The sequence below is a fragment of the Pinus tabuliformis genome, chromosome Q, assembly GCF_031772625.1.
Source record: "Pinus tabuliformis cultivar Carrire ecotype Pingquan chromosome Q, CPIR1, whole genome shotgun sequence".
NCBI lineage: Eukaryota > Viridiplantae > Streptophyta > Pinopsida > Pinales > Pinaceae > Pinus > Pinus tabuliformis.
The window spans coordinates 700,802,042-700,823,632 of record NC_142296.1 but is presented as its reverse complement, the minus strand read 5'-3'; the positions used below and the strand labels follow the sequence as shown (position 1 = coordinate 700,823,632).

The 21,591-nt window shown below is 34.4% G+C and overlaps 1 pseudogene; it reads right to left on the bottom strand.

Moving 5' to 3' along the window:
- LOC149221477 (uncharacterized) overlaps positions 1 to 21,591 on the bottom strand; it is a 46,940-nt pseudogene that overhangs the window by 8,271 nt on the left and 17,078 nt on the right.

Here is a 21,591-nt window from a genome sequence, read left to right as displayed (position 1 = left end):
TCCATTGAAAAAGTTCAATGGATGTGGAAATCAAGAAAATCATTATGGTATTATCCAATTCATAAATTTGTCCATTAACCCAATTCGCTCAGATGTTTTGCATGGGTAAAAAGGCAAGTCCTAAGTGGTGTTTACTCCTAGTCAAACATTTATTTCGATACTAGGGGTCATGATTCAATCTTGAGCGATAAAAACCAACATTTTTTAGCAAATATGGGCAAGTATATACATGTTGGAAGAGTGCTACAGGGAACGGGTTTCCTATATGAAGATATATTTCAACGAATGACCATAGAAATCAAATCCAAATTGGATGGGACAAATGTTTTTATTTAATATGATGTTAGGCCTCCATCCCAAGTGGAATCACTCAAAAATACCCATGTTAACACATGCTAAAAAATAGCAGAAAATTACTAGTCTAAAATCTAGAAATTCGAGAACTAGTGAGCTAGTTAATCTATCAAATGCCTAACCTAATCAAATACGAATGACATGGGGTAAATTTTTTTAATAACTTGAATATTTTTTTATATAATTAAAGTGGAATCAAGTCAATTGAATCTCATTAGCATGTTCTAAAAAATAATAGACATTTACTATTATTTGCCACAAGGGACTTCAAGAAATTTAGATTTGGGAATAAGAAAACTAATCCAAGTAGCTCAATGATTACTATAACCCTAAAAAGTTGTTCAAAGGATGAAATCATTCTTTTAATCCTAAAAAATAAATTACTTCAACCATTTAACCCAATCCTACAATAAGAAATCATCAATACTAAATGTAGTAATAGAAAAAGACAAGAACAAGAGATGTGTGTGAACAAAAAGTGAAAGGAAGAAACGTAAATAATACAAAAGGGCTCCGTGGCTCCTAGGATGGCCAAGCCCGAGGAAAATTAGATTCTTATGAAAGATACCAAGATTTAGAAGCTAAACATAGCACCAATTTTCATTATTTCCATCAATACAATTACATGTCTGCAAGAAATGAAAGTGGAGCTGCAAAAATACGAGTTCACTCCACAAGAAGACTAATAAAAATCAACCCTAGAGGAAAATTCAACTTGGTACTTATACAAAATGATTAGAAGAATTCCCCATGAAAGGAGGAATCTTTCCCCTCCAAAATCCCTCAAATAGTGGATTTGGTTCCCAACACTAGGAATCTACATTAAATGACACAAAACACATTCCTATATTTTCTCAATCATTGGAACTCCGAAATATGTGTAGTAATTTCAGAATATCTTGTTGATTTATTATTAAATATTGATCCTCCTGTAGTATTAAGCAAGTCCCTAAATTATCTCCTCCTCCAAATCTCCATAATCTTCCCAATATTCTCACAATATTCTACAAAAATAAATAATATTAGGCACAAATATGAAATTATTCATAAACCTTTCTAATGAACATATTAAAGCTAAAAAACATTATTAAGTGTGGAAGGAGAGGTTTAATATAGCCTTGATGTGCCTAATAAATGTTAGATGGGCCTTAATTTATGTCTAATTTGGAGGCCCATCACTAGACACCCATTCAGCTCATCTAAGTCCATGGTCTCCTGGGTTGGAGATTTTCGAATTGGAAATAGGATATTGTGCATAGTCCTAATTGTTGGGAGAATCCCTGTTATCAAGAGTAGAAAAAATACAGAATTTTTGATGGTGGTCATCTTGAAATTGTTGGCCGATTGCATAACATAACTCCAAGGTTAGCAAGGTATTGAGAGCTCAAACATTTCTTCATAATTGAAACTAAATCCCAGATCTAGACACCCATTCAACTCATCTAAGTCCATGTTTGTAAGCTTCCTAACTTAGGGAGTACTAGAAGTATGTCTCAAAGTTGAATAAGGAGAATCAACTTTGGCCTCTTTATTAGTTGAGTCAGAAGTTGTCTTAGAGGACTGGAAATCACTAAAATAATTATAATCGCAAGACAATTCCTTTGATATAGCTTGATCTCTTTTCCTTTCCCAAGCCTTCTCATGCCAATATTCACTACTAGAACTATATAGGCTTCTTATGCTTCTACTTTTCTTAGATTGATTGAAATCTCTGCATTGATCTGCATCTCCATAAACTACGTTGATTGGCTTGCTGAGAGGATTACTTAAATCAGAGAGTGGGGACTTCTTGTTGTACCCTGAGATAACATATGCCAAAATACCTCATTAGATGAGTCTTTATTTTTCCTTCACCTTAAGAGACTATTGCACAATATTGTAGTCCACTCACCTCAATCCTTGAATTCTAGATGCAAAAATTTGACTCTCTACACACCGCAAAATATTTATTTTTGTAGTAATCTAAATTATCTCAAAGATCTATATAGTGCCCAATCTTCTATAACTTGCAGTACAAGGCCTCAAAACTTCAAACCCCAACATTATACCCTTCTCACACACACCACAAACACACAAAAAAACTTTGATCTTCCAATGCCAGTCCGAGAGAAAACCAGAATGCCCCGGAATGGTATCTAAAAGAAATTAAAAGCTAATTTGGCTGACTCCTAGACCACACTCACTCCATTCATCCATCATTAATTTACCTTTCAAAGAAAAAATTGATACACACATTTTTTGAGAATGATATGTGATTTCTTTCATCCTAAGAGCGATCATAGAATATTATAATTGGATGAATTCAAATATCCAATAGAATGTTCTCTATCTCATTCATGCCTACTAAATTTTGATTTTTGATATGGTCATTTTAAAAGGCCTAGTTTAAAGGATTTATGACTTAGTCCTCTTATGATCGACTAATTACCCAAATCATTACATGTTTTGGTGAGCATAATTCAACTCTTCCAAATTTTGTTATTGTTTTTTTGTGTAGTTCATGATTCATTCAAACGATGCCAGCTAGAAAACCTCTCAAGTCTCAACTCAAAGATTGATACAAGTTAAATATGTTTAGTAGATGCACACTTTAATGAGTAAACAAGAAAAATATAGTCTATTCTTCCAAGCTTAAGAGTTACTATAGGACTCACTAGAATTGATATTTTGGAGCTTCCAGAAGATACTTCTCATAGGCCACAACTTCTACATACAGGTCTGATACTCCAAATTTGTCTAAGCATATTTCTCCTGCATAGACCAGTGCTACAGATTTGCATGTCCTCAAAGAGAAACCCTCAATGAAATAGAATATGTCCAGGATCTGTTCTCAAGTTAATCTTCAAGGGATTGTGAATTCCTTCTCAAACTCATAATGTTCAATTTTCAGCTAACTTAGGTTATGCGAGGTTACTAAAATAAAACCAGTGTTGATGCCTAATAAATGACCATAAACTTCTCTTTAATAAATGTTCCAATATTAGTGCATAAGTTCATGGGTTTAGGGCTTGAATGTTTTACCTCAAGTTAGCCTGAAAACACATTTTGGAACAATATTTTAATTCCTTTCAATAGACCGCAAAAAATCTATTGATTAGGGATTGTCTCAATGCAAGAAATAGCACAGAGGCTAGAATGACAAATCAGAGTATGCCCTATCATAGGGATGAACCTTCGCGACAAAAATTACTTCAGGCCTGAGATTCTTAGATTATGTTTCCAAATCACTTCTCAAACAAATAAAATTCTTCAAGATAAGGCTTGAAAGTAACTTCTCTACCATAGATCCTTCTCAATGATCATTTACCAGTACCCATATACTTTGAATAACTTTTCTAAAACATTTTTATTTTATCCACGATGAATTGAACTTAAAAGGATTGGATGGTTTCCCGCCCCTTCTATTAAACTCCAAAAAATAAAATAAAATAAAAATTGATCTAATTCCTCTCCATTGCCAACCCACTTCCTAGACAATGAGATAAATTCTAGCGGACCTTCTGCCACTTCAAAATAGTCAATCCTCTTATCCAACCACTCAACCCCTATTCACTTAGTACTCCAAGTAGTATTAAAATCCAAAAAATTGGTATCCACAAGCTTCTTATTCAAGAGTTAGCGCAGAAAGAAATTTGTCAAGGGATCAATTCTTGACATGTTTACGTCCCCGCGTGAGAAAATTAAATCCCCTCCAATAATAATATTTTCATTATAAATGAAGTATTTCCTCATCAAAGAGTCTCAAAATAAGATGCACACTTTAATATGACTGCCATCATCCTCCCTCTATTTCAATTGTTTTCAAAAATAGCAGGCTCATTTGTTTTGAAGCATTTATATGGTCTATCATTGGCCCTCCATCTTCTATTTCAATGTTTTCAAGAGATATGGGCCCACTCATTTTGATGCATTGTTCTATTCCAAAATGTTTTCAAGAGCTATGGTCCCATATTTCTTGTGTTTGGATAGGAAGATTTTGTGCATGTGTTGTGGTGTAATTTCTCTGTGAACAAGCCATAATATCTTTTGCATATTGTAGCATAACCCTACAACAATTGTGATATAAAGGTCGAGTTGTAGCACATGAGTGTAGAGATTCTAGAGGACTATTTGTGTAGGCATTTGAGGACCGTTGGACGAGTTGGGGTAGCACTATAGTTGTTACAGGAAGCCCTAGATAGGGTCGAGTATTTAAGGGCAGATGATGACGTCTTAGAGAGGTATGTTTTATGTCTGGTTTTGGAAAGTTCTAAAGAAACCTAAAAAAGTGGTTAGAGGACTGTTAGTGGCTATTTGGATAGCCCTAAGTGTTGTGAACAAGTTACAGATTTGTCACAACAAGACGATTGTACATTGTATGCCCTAAGAATTTACTTTTGGAGAAGGGTAGTTAAGAGGGCTAGTTATTGGGCCCTAGTTCTATGATTGACAGTGGGCCAAATCAAAGAAAAGAGGGCAGCTCCAAGCCTAAATTCTGGTCATCTTTAGAGTAGTAGAGAGGACAGAAGTGGACAGTGGTTAAGACCCTAAGAGTTTGCACTGTTGGAGGAGGATTTGCATAGCTCTTTGAGGATTGTTAGACTGAGTTGGGACAGCACTATAGTTGTTACAGAAAGCCCTAGATAGGGCTGAAAACCTTAGAATATATTGTGCACAGGGCCAAGTATTTGAGGGAAGATGATGGCATCCTAGAGAGGTATGTTGTATGTATTTCATGTTGATGTTTCACTAGGGATTGTAGGTCTAGTTTTGGAAATTCATGAAGAAACCTAAGTACACTGGTTGGACTATTAGTGGTTGTTTAGGTAGCCCTAACTGTTTTGGATAAGTGGAATATTTGTCAAAAAAAGAAGGTTGTACATTTTATGCCATAATAATTGACTTTTGGAGGAGTTAAAGGGCATTCAATAGGACTAGTTATTGTGCCCTACTTTTGTGATTGCCATTGGGCCAAATTAGAGATAAGAGGGTAGCTCTGAGCCATAAGTCTCATCATATTTGGAGCAGTAGAGAGGAAAGAAGTTGACAGTGATTAAGAACCTAAGAGTTGTCACTCTTGGAGGAAGAGGAGAGAAGCTTGTGGGCAAACTTGCTTGGGCCAAAGTTTAATCGCTCTTGGAGCAGCAGCAGGGTTGATAGTGGAAAATTGTTAAGTTAGAGATGCACACTTTCTAAGGGAGTAGAAGTTGCATGATTAGCAGAAGAGGAAGAAAAGTACATGCCAAATGTGTTCAAGGTACATGGACTGAAAAGACAATGGATGCACACCATCAGCAAGTCAAGTGTACTTTGTTCAGGGACAGATTGGTCATCATAGTTGTTAATACCAAGCCCTAGTTTTTGTCTTGTATCAGGGTTGATTGCAAGGGATATAACACCTAGTATGGGAGCCCTAATATTGTTGTATTAACCTTTGTAATATAACAAGCGTTGGGTTAAAATTTGTCTTGTGTACTAGTTGATTCACTGTTATTTGTTATTCCGTTGTGAAAAGTAGAAGTGTTGTGGCATTTGAGTGTGTTTGTGATCGTGATATTAGACTCAAACTAGATTCTTGAGTGCCATGGAAAAATCAACACTTCACCTGTTTTGTAAGAAATATAGGCATTCCGGGATTCCAATGTTTTATTGCAACTAAAGTGACCTAATTATCTACTCAAACACCATATTGGTACTCAATGCATTTTAATGCCTAAATCAGTATTTGAGACAGACAAAATTAAACAAGCAATTCAGCTCAAACAAATAGAGAAGAAAATTGTTGACAATATTACCAACTCAACAAAATAAAAATAAAAATTAACCCTACATATAAGAACTATGTAACCACCACAGAATGGAAAGCATACTCTTAATTTTCTGGCATTTCTACAGAATATTTCAATTCTTTTCCTTGTAATTAAATCTGGATCCCTTCCAATATTCTTTAGGATACTTTTTACTCTACACTCAAATGACAAGAAATCTGCCTCGACCTTCTCTTGGTAGATCTTTTGTAAGATTTTGTAATACCTATAAAAAATAAGACATATTTGCAGTTATAAACAAAGGGCTCTCACATTTCAATGTTGTTACTGTAAATTAGATGATTATTATTTAACATTAACATTTTCCAACCTAGCTGCAGCCATAATATCAAGGAATCATGCTTGTTTTTATCTTAAATAAATATTTTGCATAGCCTTCAACATTAGTCTACAGTCTTTCTTCATATTTCTATAGGAGTGGAACTTTAAAAATCTGCTCACTTAGTTAAATATGTCATATATGGAATTGATCCCTCAAGAGGTGCCTCCCCTTCACCTTCATTTGCAATAAATTCCTATCAAAACAAAATAGACAATGAAAATATAAGGCCAATGTCAAATTCTTGTCTCTATAGAAAATCTTGTAAGCTTATTAAAGGAAAAAAAAAAAACAAAACTTTGAAAATCTATTTATAACTCGATGAACAAATATTGTGTAACTTCAAAACTACAGACAAATACATTGGTTGAATTGAAAAAAATACTTGTCATTTTCACCCAATATAATCAAGGATGATGCAACATACAAAAGTATATCATTAATATAATTATAATATATAATATAATAAATCCTGTCAGGGATAGACCAAGTGTTCAGGAATCATAGTGTTAATGCCACCTGCCTCAGTTCAAATCTTGTCTAATCTCAACGCATGATTGTGGGTTTCACTTGTAAAAATTGGGCGTTATAGTGGCAGCTCAGAGGATTTGACCATGTCAAGCAGGTGAGATTATGTGTGTAGATAAGGTTTCAAGCTTCTTGTCAGTTAACTTGGGAAGTCACTTTTCTTGCAATCGTGAAATTTCCACTCTGTAGACACTTTCCTTTTTATGAATTTTAAACACAACTTTTAGTCTTTGCAAGTAATCCAAAGTTGTAGTTTGATAATTTTGTTTTAAATTGTATTAAGGTTTATATCTGCATATTGAGTATCCAAACAACAATGACGTGATTGGTTTTGGCACTAAATATTCATATCATGCAACCTCATTCTCTTTAAATTCTAGAGTACTTCCAAATGACTCTTGAGATAAATTTATGCTCTACACAGACTCCATCAAAGTGAATTTCCAGTTAACAAATCTATCAGGGCATAAAGAACATCATTGAGCCACAGTTGACAAATTCACCAATTATAGCACATGAAGGGAGTGGAAATAGAATTAAGTTCTATGGAACCAATGAGAAAAGAAACATTTGGCAATAACACAGTCTTCCATCTTACCCCTAATTAGATTAGGTAAGTAGTTCCTCCATTGGATACCATAGAAAGTAAACTCCACCATATACAACCTAGAATGCCCAAGCTTCCAAATACAATTTGAAATGCACCAAATCACAACCTCCTACAAGTAGTGCTTAGAGAAACAACATAGGAAATACTATAAGCATTTGAGCTTTTATCTGAAGTGTTGGTAAGGTGTTTGTTAGGCTATTTATCTAAAGTACCTCAAGTACACACTCAACACATTTTCTATTACTGCAAAGGTAGTTTCAATTTCAACATGTACATGTGAAACTACATAATGGAATTCACATTCTTCACCATGTACATTCTATTCATGTTGTAGAAGGTAACATTTTTCTTTGACAATTTCTTCAACCAACTTCTCTATAATGTTTGAAGTGCAATTTCAAATTTGAATCATAATTTGGATATTGCAATAGAATGAATCATAATTCAAATTCACTTGGAGGGGAGAAAGTTGGTTCATAACTAGATGAGATCTTAGACTTCATTAAATGAATCTAAATTAGGAACTTGAACAATCAGTTTACCTAAAAGGATGCCAAACAATGTAGGGACAAGGCTTATGGAAGGATTAATGCAGGCTTAGCTCAGTTGTTGAAGAATTGAGAGAAATTACTTGAGTTTGCAAGGAAGTTAAGTGAGAGGACTAGCCTCATCCAATGTCATTATGAAATAGCACCTTGCTAGCCCTAAAAATATTGCACTACACCTTAATATATAATCTTTATGCGAAAATGAAATTTAGAAGTTGTAAGATGATTACTCCATTTTTTATGGCACCATAATATAATGTACTGGGTGTGCTATCTTCTTCATTTTCATCTATAGACTAGCCATGAAAGGTTCTACCCTTTTATTATGTAAATTGTAGCCCAAATTAAGTGGACAAGGTGCCAAATTGATCATAATGCATGACTAGGATAGAATTGGGTTACATTCATGACAAAATAATGAAAAAAAGAAGGGATAAGTTTGACCGTATTCATTGCAAAAGACAATAAAGATCTGTATGGATTAGAAGGTTTGTATACTTCTCTCTTTGTAGTAGAAGATTGCAATCTAGGAGGGAATAGAGGATTAGACAAATTATGTTCATTGATAGTGTGAGACTAGTGATCTGCACTCACATCAATCCTACAGAAAGGTATAAATTGAGACCTATTGTGCGAGAATAGGAATGTCCTTATGGTTGTGCAACCTTAACTTGTAAGGGCTCTACATTATACCTCAGAAAGAAGTAATTTAAATGAGTGATAAAAAGGTGATATATATAGATTTGAGCATTGAAATGAGTTATAAAGGGTTGGCCTTTGGATTATAACAATTTTCAAAGTATATCTAGGTCTTACCTTGCAATGTCAAATTTAAACGTAAGTGAGCCAACTCAATCTGCTGTATTTACTATTTATTACATCTGTGGGTGAAGTGTCTGTCAAGTCAGCCTGTAGGGGTGGAAATATATTGAGAATGGGGCTCATTTTTGAAAACATGAAATTTAAGGGGATTGCTGGTGTGATCATAGAGCTTATCACGTTATCAACTAATTGATTTTGGAAGGTTATGTTGCTTCAATTGCAATGTTCACTTGGAAAAGATTTGAAGGTGTGCTAGTATTCCAATGGAAAAAATATAGTGTTTGAAGAGCTTTGGAGGCTACGTGAAGAATCATAACGCCCTTTATTATCATCACTATGGGGTTCATCATGTATTGTGAAATATTTTTCACCCACCTTGGAGGCCACTTGGGGGCTTGCGTGCCCACAATGGAGGATGCTTCGATGGCTATGGTAGTAGATTTCAAATGTTAAAATTCAAGTAATTTCTTGATCAATTTAATATTATCATTAATTATATAACATTTGTAGGGTCTTAGGGTTGAATATTAGGTTTCCCCACTCATAAATTATTTCTTTATAAAACACATTTGAGTTTTGTGGGTCCTTAGTCACATTGTAGGAAGTCTTACAAAACTCTCTCGTTCATTGAAAAAAGGTCGACTTGTCACTGAACTGGCCTTTTCCGGTTCAAAGTCACTGGTCAAAATGGTTTGGCATTCAAAATGGCCTCACTACCAGTCCATTCCAATAACATTGGTGCTACTATTTAGAACATCTCACAATTAACTTTGGCAGGACAAGGGAGGAGTCTGGAAACATGTGACGTAGAACTCTTATTAGTGAAGCAAATAAATCGACCATGCAACTATTGTTCAAAATAAGTTGTTATTCAAGGCATTGCAAGTATGGCCAACATTGTCATGTTAGGACTTAGGGAGTGTAAAAAATCATAGGGGGCTGGTTGAAATGTCACAAAAACATATTCCTAGAAATGTTGACTCTCTTTAGTGAAGTGTCAACATTTTTAGGAGATGTTTTTGAAGAACAAGTTGTCACAAACATGCAAGTGATTCAGTCATTGTGACAAGTTACATATTGAATATTATGAAGTTTAGAGATCATCGCTTTTCCATTAGCATGAAGATAGAAGTGTATATTGCACTAAATGGCTTTTCCCTATTTGGGAAGCCTTTGTTCAATTTTTTTGCATGTGGGGTACCCTCCCAACTTATGAGAGGCTTTAGGATGTCTTTTCCCAAAATGGAACAAGATAATAATCAATTATGGCATCCATGAAAATAATGATGAAGATTTTGTGGAGTAAGAACACCCTGTGGTGCTAAGGAAAGGATTGGATGAAGACGAAAAGGTATTGTAAGAAGAAGAACTTCCTCATCTCCTTCAACATGATGATCATCCAGATAAGGAAGAAAATTTAGAGGGTGAATATCTATACTATGATGATGTTGCTATTGATATGAATAAAGTGTTGAGCTCAAAATTTGAGGAAGTTAGCACTGTTGGCATCATTTAAGAGGCTACTAGCCTACTACAGATCCAAAAGAAGAATAACACAATAGCCCTGATATAGACTTGATCCAGATTCATTATTTGTGCAAAGAAAAGGAATATCATATGTTGTGTCTTTTGAATCCAGTCCTATCTATGATGAATATGAGAATACAAATGACATTAAAAACATTTCTTAGATTCGGTTGTGAGCCATTTTCTTTTCCCATAACTCAATGTCAACACAACTACTGGTATAAAATGAGAAATTAGTGACTAGGTGACTAAAAACATTAGCCACCACAACTTTTCCAAGTGAAATACTACCAAAAATGAGCAATCTTAAGTGACCCAACTAAAAATGACTAACATAAATCACTAATGTAGTTGCGTGTTAAAATATATGACTAGCTAATAAGCAATACAACTAAAAATTACTAATATGGATGACTAATTTAGTCTAGGAACAAAAATATGACTACCTAACAAGTACTACAATAATATGAATGAGTTGTTTATGTTAGTCATTTTAATGATGTCAAGCAATCTAAACTTACAAGTGATAGAGGATTGAAAGGTTGTTAAAGATTGGCTGAAAGGTTATCATTCCTTAAACACTTCTTCATCCTGACATGGTCTATAGTTGAGCCAACTTTGAATTATTTATGTTTAATAATTTGTAATTTGAAAAATATACTTTTTAATAAAAAAATTAATTGTTTTATGTATTTTTTAAAAATCTATTCATGGAATCTAATTGGATCTACTTCCACTTTGAAATTAATTTGAAGAGAAATTCTAATTTTTAAGGCTATAATATCAAATAACAACTACTTTAATTTCATATTAACTAGCCTATATCCATATTAAACCCGTATCTATCAAGCACCAAGGGGATCCAATCTCTCGAGGTGAAAACTTCCTTTTTTAGGGCAACACTTCAGGAAATGTTTGCACCTCAAGGGATTGGATCCCTCTCGGCACTTGATAGATCTAGGGTTAATATGGATATAGTTTGGTTATATAATACTATATAATATCTATATTTGTATTTGTGTCTCTTTGTTATTCCCTCTCTCTATCTCACCCCCCAAACATACACACTCTCCCTCTCCCTCTCCCTCTCTTCCCCTTCTCTCTCTCTGTCTCTCTTCCCATTCTCTCCCTCTCTATCTCTCTCCTTCTCTCTATTTCCTCCATCTCTCCTCTCTCCCTCACTCTCTCTCCATGGATCCCTTGTCACCCCTCCTCTCTCTCCACCTTTCTACCTCTATTTTTTTCTTGTGCCCTCCCTCTCCTGTCCCCTTCAATTCCATCTCCCTCTCCCCATATCCCTCTTCCTTCCTCTCTCTCCCTTCTCTCCCACCTCCCTCTCTCTCTCCCCACTAATAACTATCTCTCTCTCTCTCTCTCTCTCTCTCTCTCTCCTATCCAAATCTATCACTATCTCCCTGCCCCTCTCCTTCTCTCTCTACTCTCCATCTTTATGTCTCCATCTCTCTCCCTTCCCATTCTCTCACTATCTCTCTCCTGTCCTCTTCTCTCTCTTCCCTCCTCTCCTCTCTCCCTCACTCTCTCTCCATCTCTCCCTTATCACTCCCTCTCTCTCTATATCCACCTCTATATCTCTATTTCTTTGTTCTTTCCTCCCTCTCTCTCCCCTTCCAACTCCATCTCTCTCTGTTCGTCTCTCCCTCTATCCTTCTCTCTTCCTTCCTCTTGCTCCCTCTCTCCCACCTCACTCTCTCTCTGTCTCTCTCACTTCCCTCCAACTTTTTCACTATCTGCCTCCCTCTCCCCCTTCGCCCCCAACTCCCAACCCCCAAATCTCTCTTAAATTTGATTACATTGTATTATGTTTAAGAAATTATCTAAATTAAAAAAAAACTTAATTGGTTGTCAAATATTAAATCTATATTTTGGATCAAACATGTCAAAAAAATAAAATAATGAAAAACTTTAAAAAATCATGCCCTATATTTAATCTATTATTGCTAGTCACTTTGTTTTCTCTCATCCCTTTGATCGTTACGTAAGATGGATCTATGATGGTTCTTTATATATCTTTGGCTAATATGGATCTATATTGTTCTTTAATGAACATAGATCCATATTAGCTTAATTTTATTAAAACCTTAATTACATCCGGCGTTCCTTGCGAGAAATACTCCTTTAGGTTCCACCTTGCACCACTCTACACCTTCAGATTTAATGTTAGACTATTAAACAATAGTCAGCCATCAGATTAATATTCAATTAATAGATTTGAAAAAGACTCCCCTAGGTGCCACCTTGCACCACTCTACACCTTCAGATTTAATGTTAAACCATTGAACAATAGTGAACTGTAAGATATTAATCTTGTTAATAGTTAATAATAATTTAACTGCTGACTTACCGATTATGCTAGATTAAAAAGAAAAAATTAACTGCTGAGAAACCCAAAAATGATTCGTTTCAAACTACCCAGGTCGGAAGCATTCTTGCTCTCTCTTCTTCGGCCGCAAAATATTCACCACCATGGATTGATTAAATCGCAGTAGGTTTTCTAAATGGGTATGTCGTTTCTTTTTCCGAAGATATTGATTAAATCTCAGTAGGTTTTCTAAATAGGTATGTCGTTTGATTTTTCGAAGGTAAAGATTGCGATTATATGAAGTTTTCTTATGACCAGACAACTGCAATTTGAATCTATTATTTTGGGAAGCTTTTAGGGATAACTTTTAATTAAGAACCCGCGTCATGCACACCACCTGCACCACCACCATGGAAACACTCCCACGCTCATTCTGGACGCCATTCCCAGGATTTTGTGCATGCCAAGAAATTTTCAGTTGATGTTCTTGATAGTGATAGTGCAAACACGCACGCCGCTGCATCCAGCTCATCATCACTTCCTTGGACAGACAATCTGTAATCTTTTCAAAAGTTGTTGGCTTATGGTAAGAGGATGTATATAAAACCAGAGGCAATTGATTTCAATATAAATCACATTCATATGAGATATTTTTCTTTTCTTTATTTTTCTGGACACCAACAATGGTTGGCCAGATCATGTCAAAAAAATTTCACAAATTCAATTTGTTTTTCGCTCTGAAAAGGTTTTCGCTCTGTTTGTTTTCTAAGTAAACACTAGAATTATCCGCAATGCAATTCCTGTCGGAATGAATTTTAATGAATTAGCACAACGATTAGAATAAATTGAATTTGTAATAAATTCTGACATTGACAGATGTTTTTCCATTTCCCTACACTTTCCTGCTTTATGATTTTCGATTGCTTTGAATTTTTTGTGTCAATATGTGTTATAGTGAGTATTAAATAATCAACGAGAATCGACAGCTATTAAGATAAAAAGAATGTGCAGAAAATTCATATACAGATACGTGTTGTTGTATTTAACTGAATTTCCTTATACATGCTTTTCTGTTTCTGCAGTGTGGTTTGGAATGAGTACTAAAGCTTGTGCGAGCTTTAACGACAATTTTTTTTATTTTTACAAAATGAAAGCGTTAGAGAATTTTAACAGCGATTAACATAAAAAAAAAAAAGTCCAATAGATTCATATCGTTATATATGTTTGTTTCTATCCACCTCATACTTTTATTTGAAAATCTTTCTAATTCCGAAATCTTATCTAAGAATCGGTGACTCGGAAAATAAATAAAAGAAATAAAATACATTAAGCCATTTAACATATCATTTATAATTATATTTCAAACTCATATTTCTTATCATTTTATTAACTTTAATTAAGTTTCAGATTGGAATATGTTTACCTGACATTACTTATCTACCTAAAATGTATTCATGTGTCTTGCGTCCAATACATATCACGTAAATTAGTGTCTTGGAAAATAAATAAAAGAAAAAAATTACATTAAACTTTTTAACCTATTAATTATCATTAAATTTTCAAACTCATATTTCACATCATCCTTATAAAATTTTAATTAAGCCTCAGATTGGACCTTACTTGACATTATTCATCTATTTCAAATGTGTTCATGTATCGTGTGTCCAAAACAAATCACGTAGTACACTTATAAAATAAGTATAAAAATAAATCTTTTATTACCAGTGTCAAGTCTAAATTAATGCTAGGATTTCCATTTGCATTCACTACTAAGGCGATAGGTGCAGGCATTTCAGGTGTACGTATAGATTATTTTTAGATTTTCATTTTGCATTGAATTAATTCGATGAACTTGCGATTTGTAATGCATAAATTCAGACGTTTTATCATATAATTTAAGTGGTTTCATATTAAAATATTTACGTAGTTTCTTTTGAGAAAAGACATTTAGGTGTTACTTTGCACTACTCTACACGTTTAGATTTAAGATTAGAGGATTGAACAATAGTCAATCATCGGATTAATATTCGGTTAATAGTTATTAATAATTTAATTCATGAGAAACTCATTTTAACTGTTCTTTTCAAACTAACCAGCCAGCAAGCATTCTTGCTCTCTCTTCTTCGGCGACCGCAAAAGAATCACCACCGCGGATTGACTGAATCGCACTAGGTTTTCTAAATAGGCATGTGGTTTGTTTTTTCTGAAGGTAAAGTTTGAGCTTATATGAAGGTTTTTGATGACCAAACAACTGCAGTTTAAATCTACTATTTTGGGAAACTAAATTTAAAGTAGTTCATTTTATTACTACTGCGACAGGCGCAGGCGTTTCATGTGTACATGTAGATTATTTTTAGATTTTCATTTTGCATTGAATTAATTTGATGAACTTGCGGTTTTAATGGTTCTTTTCAAACTACCCATCCAAGAAGCGTTCTTGCTCTCTTCTTCGGCGGTCGCAAAAGATTCACCGCTGCATATTTCGCAGTAGGTTTTCTAAATAGGTATGTGTTTCTTTTTTTTTTAAGGTAAAGATTGGGATTATATGAAGGTTTTTTATGACCAGACAACTGCAGTTTGAATCTACTATTTTGGGAATATTTTACGAATATCTTTTGATTAAGATTTGACCTGTTGCTTTTTTGTTTTTTTCAATGTTTTAATGTATGAGCAACTATTTGTGTAGAATGTGCTTGTCTGCAAAAATAAAACCTGAGTTTTGGTTGATTCACTGAATGGCAGTTGAATCTATTCTTTTATAACATAAAAGACTCTTATAATATAAAAAATGAGCGATATTGTTTTTATAGCCACTAGGGGTTTAAATTTGGCGTTTAAATCTGTGCTTAGTGGATGTCTATTTTGTGGGCATATGGTTTGTGACAAAGAGCAAAATCCATAAGTCCAATCGCCTACTCCTTTCTTTTAAGTGAAAAATCATAAAACTGTGGCCGTAGTCATTGCCATAGAAGCAAGGATAAGAGGAATCAGGTAAACTTGAGTTTACAATCAAGTGACATACTAGCTATTTTTTTGAACATGCTATCTATTTTTTTTTTATATTCGATTTTAACTTTTGCCTTATCATTAGGTTACGGGGACTTAATTTGCTCTTAGAATTATATTGGTTTCAAATGAACGTGTTTGGTAAGTTGTCATGAACAGAGAACGATTGCACATTAAGTTTATTAATTTCTTCATGGTGGGTTTCACTTAACATTAAGCTGATGAATACCTCCGTTGGAAATAAAATCCTAGAAAACTTGCATGCATATTTTATATTTTCTTTGGTTGAAAATGCAATATTGGATTTGACACTAGGGTCTATTTGATGCTCTTTTTGGTGATATTCTTTCTACTACATTTTTCTATCTCAGTTTCCCAAGGAAGCCGTACTATAAGTTGAGGCTGCTTCCTTCCCTAAGGTGGTTCTTCAACTATAATGAGCTGCACACAACCTGAATCCTGTAGAAACTAAATTTTGCATGCGAAGAGGTGGTGAGTTCAGATTTTTCTTTTTCTTTTCTTTTTCTTTTTCATTTTTTTCCATTATTTTTTTTTTCAACTTTTCTCTATTTTTTTATTGCATGCAAAATACACTCAACGTGCTTTGAGTTAACAGGGTTGCACCTCACCTACCCATTCACACTCCTTGTCTTCCATTACAACAAAATGATTACATCCCACTTTCTCGAGTCATTTTCACTTTTGTCTTATCCTCTCCCCCATGTGTGGGTGTCTTGGTGGAAAAGTGAAGTTAATTGCTAGATAAGGCTGAAGTTGCTCTCCCCATGTGTGGGTGTCTTGGTGGAAAAGTGAAGTTAATTGCTAGATAAGGCTGAAGTTGCTCTGCTACTAAACTTGGTTATAAAAACCTTTTCCTTCATACAATTGCAATTTTTTTCAAGCTAAAATAAGTTTGTAAGAAAGGTTTAAAGGATTGCATACCTAAGCCTTACCCTTGATGTGTTTTTGCAGGTGATATTGAGGCCGCTGATATGAATGGTTAAGTTTCCTTTGGTGGTCATGCAACGGCTGCTAATGATCTTGAAGGTGCATGTGATAATCTGTGGGAGGTCCTATTGTTGATAGCCTTGAATTCGAAGGTCTCCTAGGTTCTTGTTGTTGTTGTTGCTTCAAATCCTTGGCTAAAATGTTGTTGTTGAGCTTCATAACCTGATGGTTTCAAAGGTGTTAACTTCCTTTGTTTGTTGATGCATAAGTCCTCATAGCATGATACTTTTTTGGACTCATGTAATCTTTTTGGTGTGCATTCCTCTTTCTCGAATTTAGTTTGCTGTTATGGGAGTTGACGAATGCCAATCCACATTCTAAACCTTTGTCTTTCAGTTACCATGAACAAGTTGTCTTAGTCAAATCTGACCTTATTGGAGTGTTGGGCTTGGCCATGGGTGATGTTCATCTTCCCCACACTTTTCACATCTGTCATACACCTTTCCAACACTTCATATCACCATTCGTTTCCTCAAAAACCCCTCAACCAACTTCTTGTAGTATTTCAAGACATCCTGTAGCAGAACAGGGAATCATGTAGCAACATCCTGTAGCAAACCTATACCAAACTTGTTTTTCCCATATCTCTCAAATGATATACTCGATTGACCGAAAATTTTCTGAGCATGTTGCCATCATCCTTATTCACCTCCCCATTTAAAAATTTTGGCAAATGGATGCACGAATATTGAGAAAAATAAAAAAATGGTTGTAGGTGACGGGGGTCGATTTCGCGAAAACTATGCACTCGAATTTGTTGAAATTGCTCGAGAAAGTTACCATAATCCATATGCATCTCCCCATGAAACAACTTGTCAAATGGATACACACATATTAAAAAAAATTAAAAATGGTTGTAGGTTGTGGAGGTCAATTTCTCGAAAAGCGTGCACTGAAATCTGAAATTTGTTGAAATTTCTTGGGCATGTTACTAGCATCCATATGCATATCCCCTTGAAACAACTTGGAAAATGGATGCACAATTTTCAAAATATACCAAAAATAATTTTATGCTCAGTGCATTTTTACTTCCCGTAGCAAAACAAAGCTTTCGTGTAGAATTTTAAGATAGCAAGGAAAATGGGTTGTAAAAACTTAGGAATGATGAGTGGATGGTGGAAATAGATGAGGGTGATGGATTGGCATGGCCTTGGTCCTTCTATAGCATCTAAGAAAAGGAGGAGAAAGTCCAAGTTTGACTTCCTTTGACTAGGATTTTGATCAACTTTTCTTTTGGTGGCTAACTTGTTTTTGTTACTTGTAGAGGCTAGACAGATCCTGCATTCATGAGAAAGAGATACATTGAGCAATTATTTTTTTATTATTTTTTTCTCTTTTTCTTTAGGCCTACAAGCCGCCTCAATGACGTTTTCAACTAGTAGGTCTGAGTAGGTGCCTCAAAGGAGGTTTTCACCTAGGATATTTTACTTTTTCTCTTTTTTCCTTTTTTTTTCAACCCATTGACCATGTCAAGGAGGTTTTCAATCAATGAGCCAATTTGAGGAGCCTCAAATGAGGTTTTCACGTGAGGTTTTATTTTTTCCTCTTTTTTTTTTTCTTTTTCTATCCTACTCCACTTGAAAAAACAAAATAATTTTCAAGTGTAAAAATAATTCCAATGGAGCCACTTGCATAATAGGATGATAGATAAAATAGTGTGTAAGCTCAAAACATATGCTTTGACATGTACCTGGATATGAGATACCAAATGCTTTGACTGAGATGATATTAGGAATTTTTGAAGAAGAGTGTGTTACTGCAACTTAATGATTGTCTAGAACCATATTTCAATATAGTTGTGATACCCCTAGTCCACTTGCTGAGTTTGATCATTCTTCATGTCTTGTTCTACCATGACATTCAAATCTTCCTCTTTTTCCAGATTATTCTCTTGAACACATGGAGGATCTAATGGTAAACATGAAGACACTTTCTCAATATCTAGTTCTAATGTCGTCTCTTCATTAAGTGTAGCACATGATTCTTTAGTCTTCTCATTTGAATCTTGTTTTTCTGCATGTTGCCCCTCAATCACATTAAGAGAATCTCTTTTTTGAAATACTATTCCCGAGCTAAGATGAATACCATGGAGATCAAGAGGGGATGTTAGGAAGTGTTGTACCTCAACATTGTAAGTGGGTTGAGCTACCTCCTTGTGTGGTTTTGGAAATGGTGGTACTAGTAGTTAAGTGGGAGTGGATGTTTGAGATGGATTTTGTTGGGGTTGTGGTTGTGGTGGAGGTGGATGGTAGGGATAACATGGAGTTTGGTATGGAGGATATTGTGGATGGATCCCATAAGTTCCTTGGCAACCTTGTTGCCAAGATTGGTTTTGGGGTTGAGATGGCCAAGGTTGCTAAGGAAAGGGTGTGTTTCAATTACTTTGAGATGCAAGAGCTTGAAATTGTGAATTATGTTCTTACTGCCATGGTCTTCTTGGAGCTACATAACATAGCTTCTTTGGTGATTGACTTGCTCCATTGTCCTCTTGGTAAAATTCCTTCAACCTTGGTAATGATGGACAATATCTAATATCATGTGATTATGCATGGAAAACACAAATACCAGCATTTTCTTTTAGCTCATTTTCCATTCTTAACATTTCCACTTGTTTGGTTATATTGCTAAGAATTTATGTTTTAAATTCATTAAATAAATTTCCAAGTTTAGCTTGACTTACCGATCTTGATGTTGATTTACTTGCTCTTGCCCTTCCTCTTGAGATGCTCTTGCATATATCACAAATTTCTTCAAATGATAATTGGTATACATCACCTTTACTCATGAGATCAAGGAGATCAATCCACTCATATCTAATTATTCTAAGTAAGAGGGTTGTTAGTGTGTCAGATCCTAAATGGTGTAATTTTCCCCTCTTAACATTATAAATGAACCTATATATTAGATCCTAAAGGCTTTCATCTTCTTTTTTTTCATTCTAAAGATTCATTCGTTAATATCATGGTCTTTATATTTTTCTAGAAATGTATTTTGCATATCATTCCATGATCTTACTAAATTAATCCCTAAACTCATGAACCATTTAAGAGCTCTATCCTTCAATGTTGCTTGAAATAATCTCAATTTTTGAGTTTTTAATAAGTAAACATAAGATCTACAAACAATTTCAAATTCAAAGGGAAAGGCTTCCGTATCCTCTCACCTTAGACCATGAAAGTTTGGAAGAAAATATGGAGGGATATTCTTCATGTGCACCCTAACATGAATATCTTAAATGGGTAATCCAAGAGGATCTTCTTTATTATCATCATCTCCATCCATTTATTCTACATTCTATGTCACCTCTTCTTATTCTACCTGCAAAAATGAATGGTGATCTGGCTCTTACTGCACCACGTGATCAAATGGGGGGGTTGGTGTTGGAGATTTGTTTTTTGAATAAGAATTCTATTGCAATGTAATTTTATGTTTTGAAATGAAAGACGCCTAATGATTTTTTTATTTTTTTTGAAAAAATTAAAAAGAAGTGAATCAACTATGGAAGAAAGAAATGCATACTTTGACACCTCCCCGGCAATGACACCAAAAAGTGGCGAGCCTCACTATTGCAACAAGAATAATGTAACTCCCAAGGCTACCCACTTTAATTATCAACCCGAGGTTTGTACAAACGTAAGAGTTATAGGAGCTATATGTGCAACATATAATGTGTCCTTCCTTTGATGTCATGATGTAATGGAGTGCATGTAATGTAATCAAATCCTAACTAGTTGCAGAAATGGAAATGCTCGAAATTGAAACCTTAACCTATTGCAAGAAAGAAAATACAAGGAAGGAAAAACTATTCTAATTGAATAAAGTAAATAACATTAAATAAATATCAATCATTACATTTCAAAGATTTTTTAGATCCATTGAGAAAGTTCATTGGATGTGGAAATCAAGAAAATCATTATTGTATTATCCAATTCATAAATTTGTCCATTAACCCAATTCTCTGAGATGTTTTGCATCGGTAAAAAGGCAAGTCCTAAGAGCTGTTTACTCCTAGTAAAAAATTTATTTAGATACTAGGGGTCATGATTCAATCCTAAGGCATAAAAACCAACATTTTTTAGCAAATATGGGCAAGTATATACATGTTGGAAGAGTGCTACAGGAATCTGCTACAGGAAATAGGTTTTGTATAGGAAGATAGATTTTGTTGAATCACCATGGAAATCAAATACAAATTGGATGGGACAAATTTTTTTATTTACTAGGATGTCTTAGGCCTCCATCCCAAGTTGAATCACTCAAAAATATTCCTTTTAACACATGCTAAAAAATAGCAGAAAATTACTAGTCTAAAATCTAGATAATCGAGAACTAGTGAGCTAGTTAATCTATCAAATGCATAACCTAATAAATACGAATGACATGAGGTAAAAAAAAATTTAATAAGTTGATTTTTTTTATATATAATGAAATTGGATTCAATTCAATTGAAGCTCGTTAACGTGTTCTAAAAAATAACAGACATTTACTACTACTTTCCATAAGGGAATTCTTGAAATTTAGATTTGGGAATAAGGAACTAATCCAAGTAGCTAAATGATTAATATGACCTCAAAAATTTGTTCAAAGGATGAAATCATGCTTTTTATCCTACAAAAGAACTTATTTCAACCATTTAACCCAATCCTACAACAAGAAATCATCAATACTAAATGCAGAAATAGAAAAAGACAAGAACTAGAGATGCGTGTCAATAAGAAGTGAAAGGAAGAAAGGTAAATGAT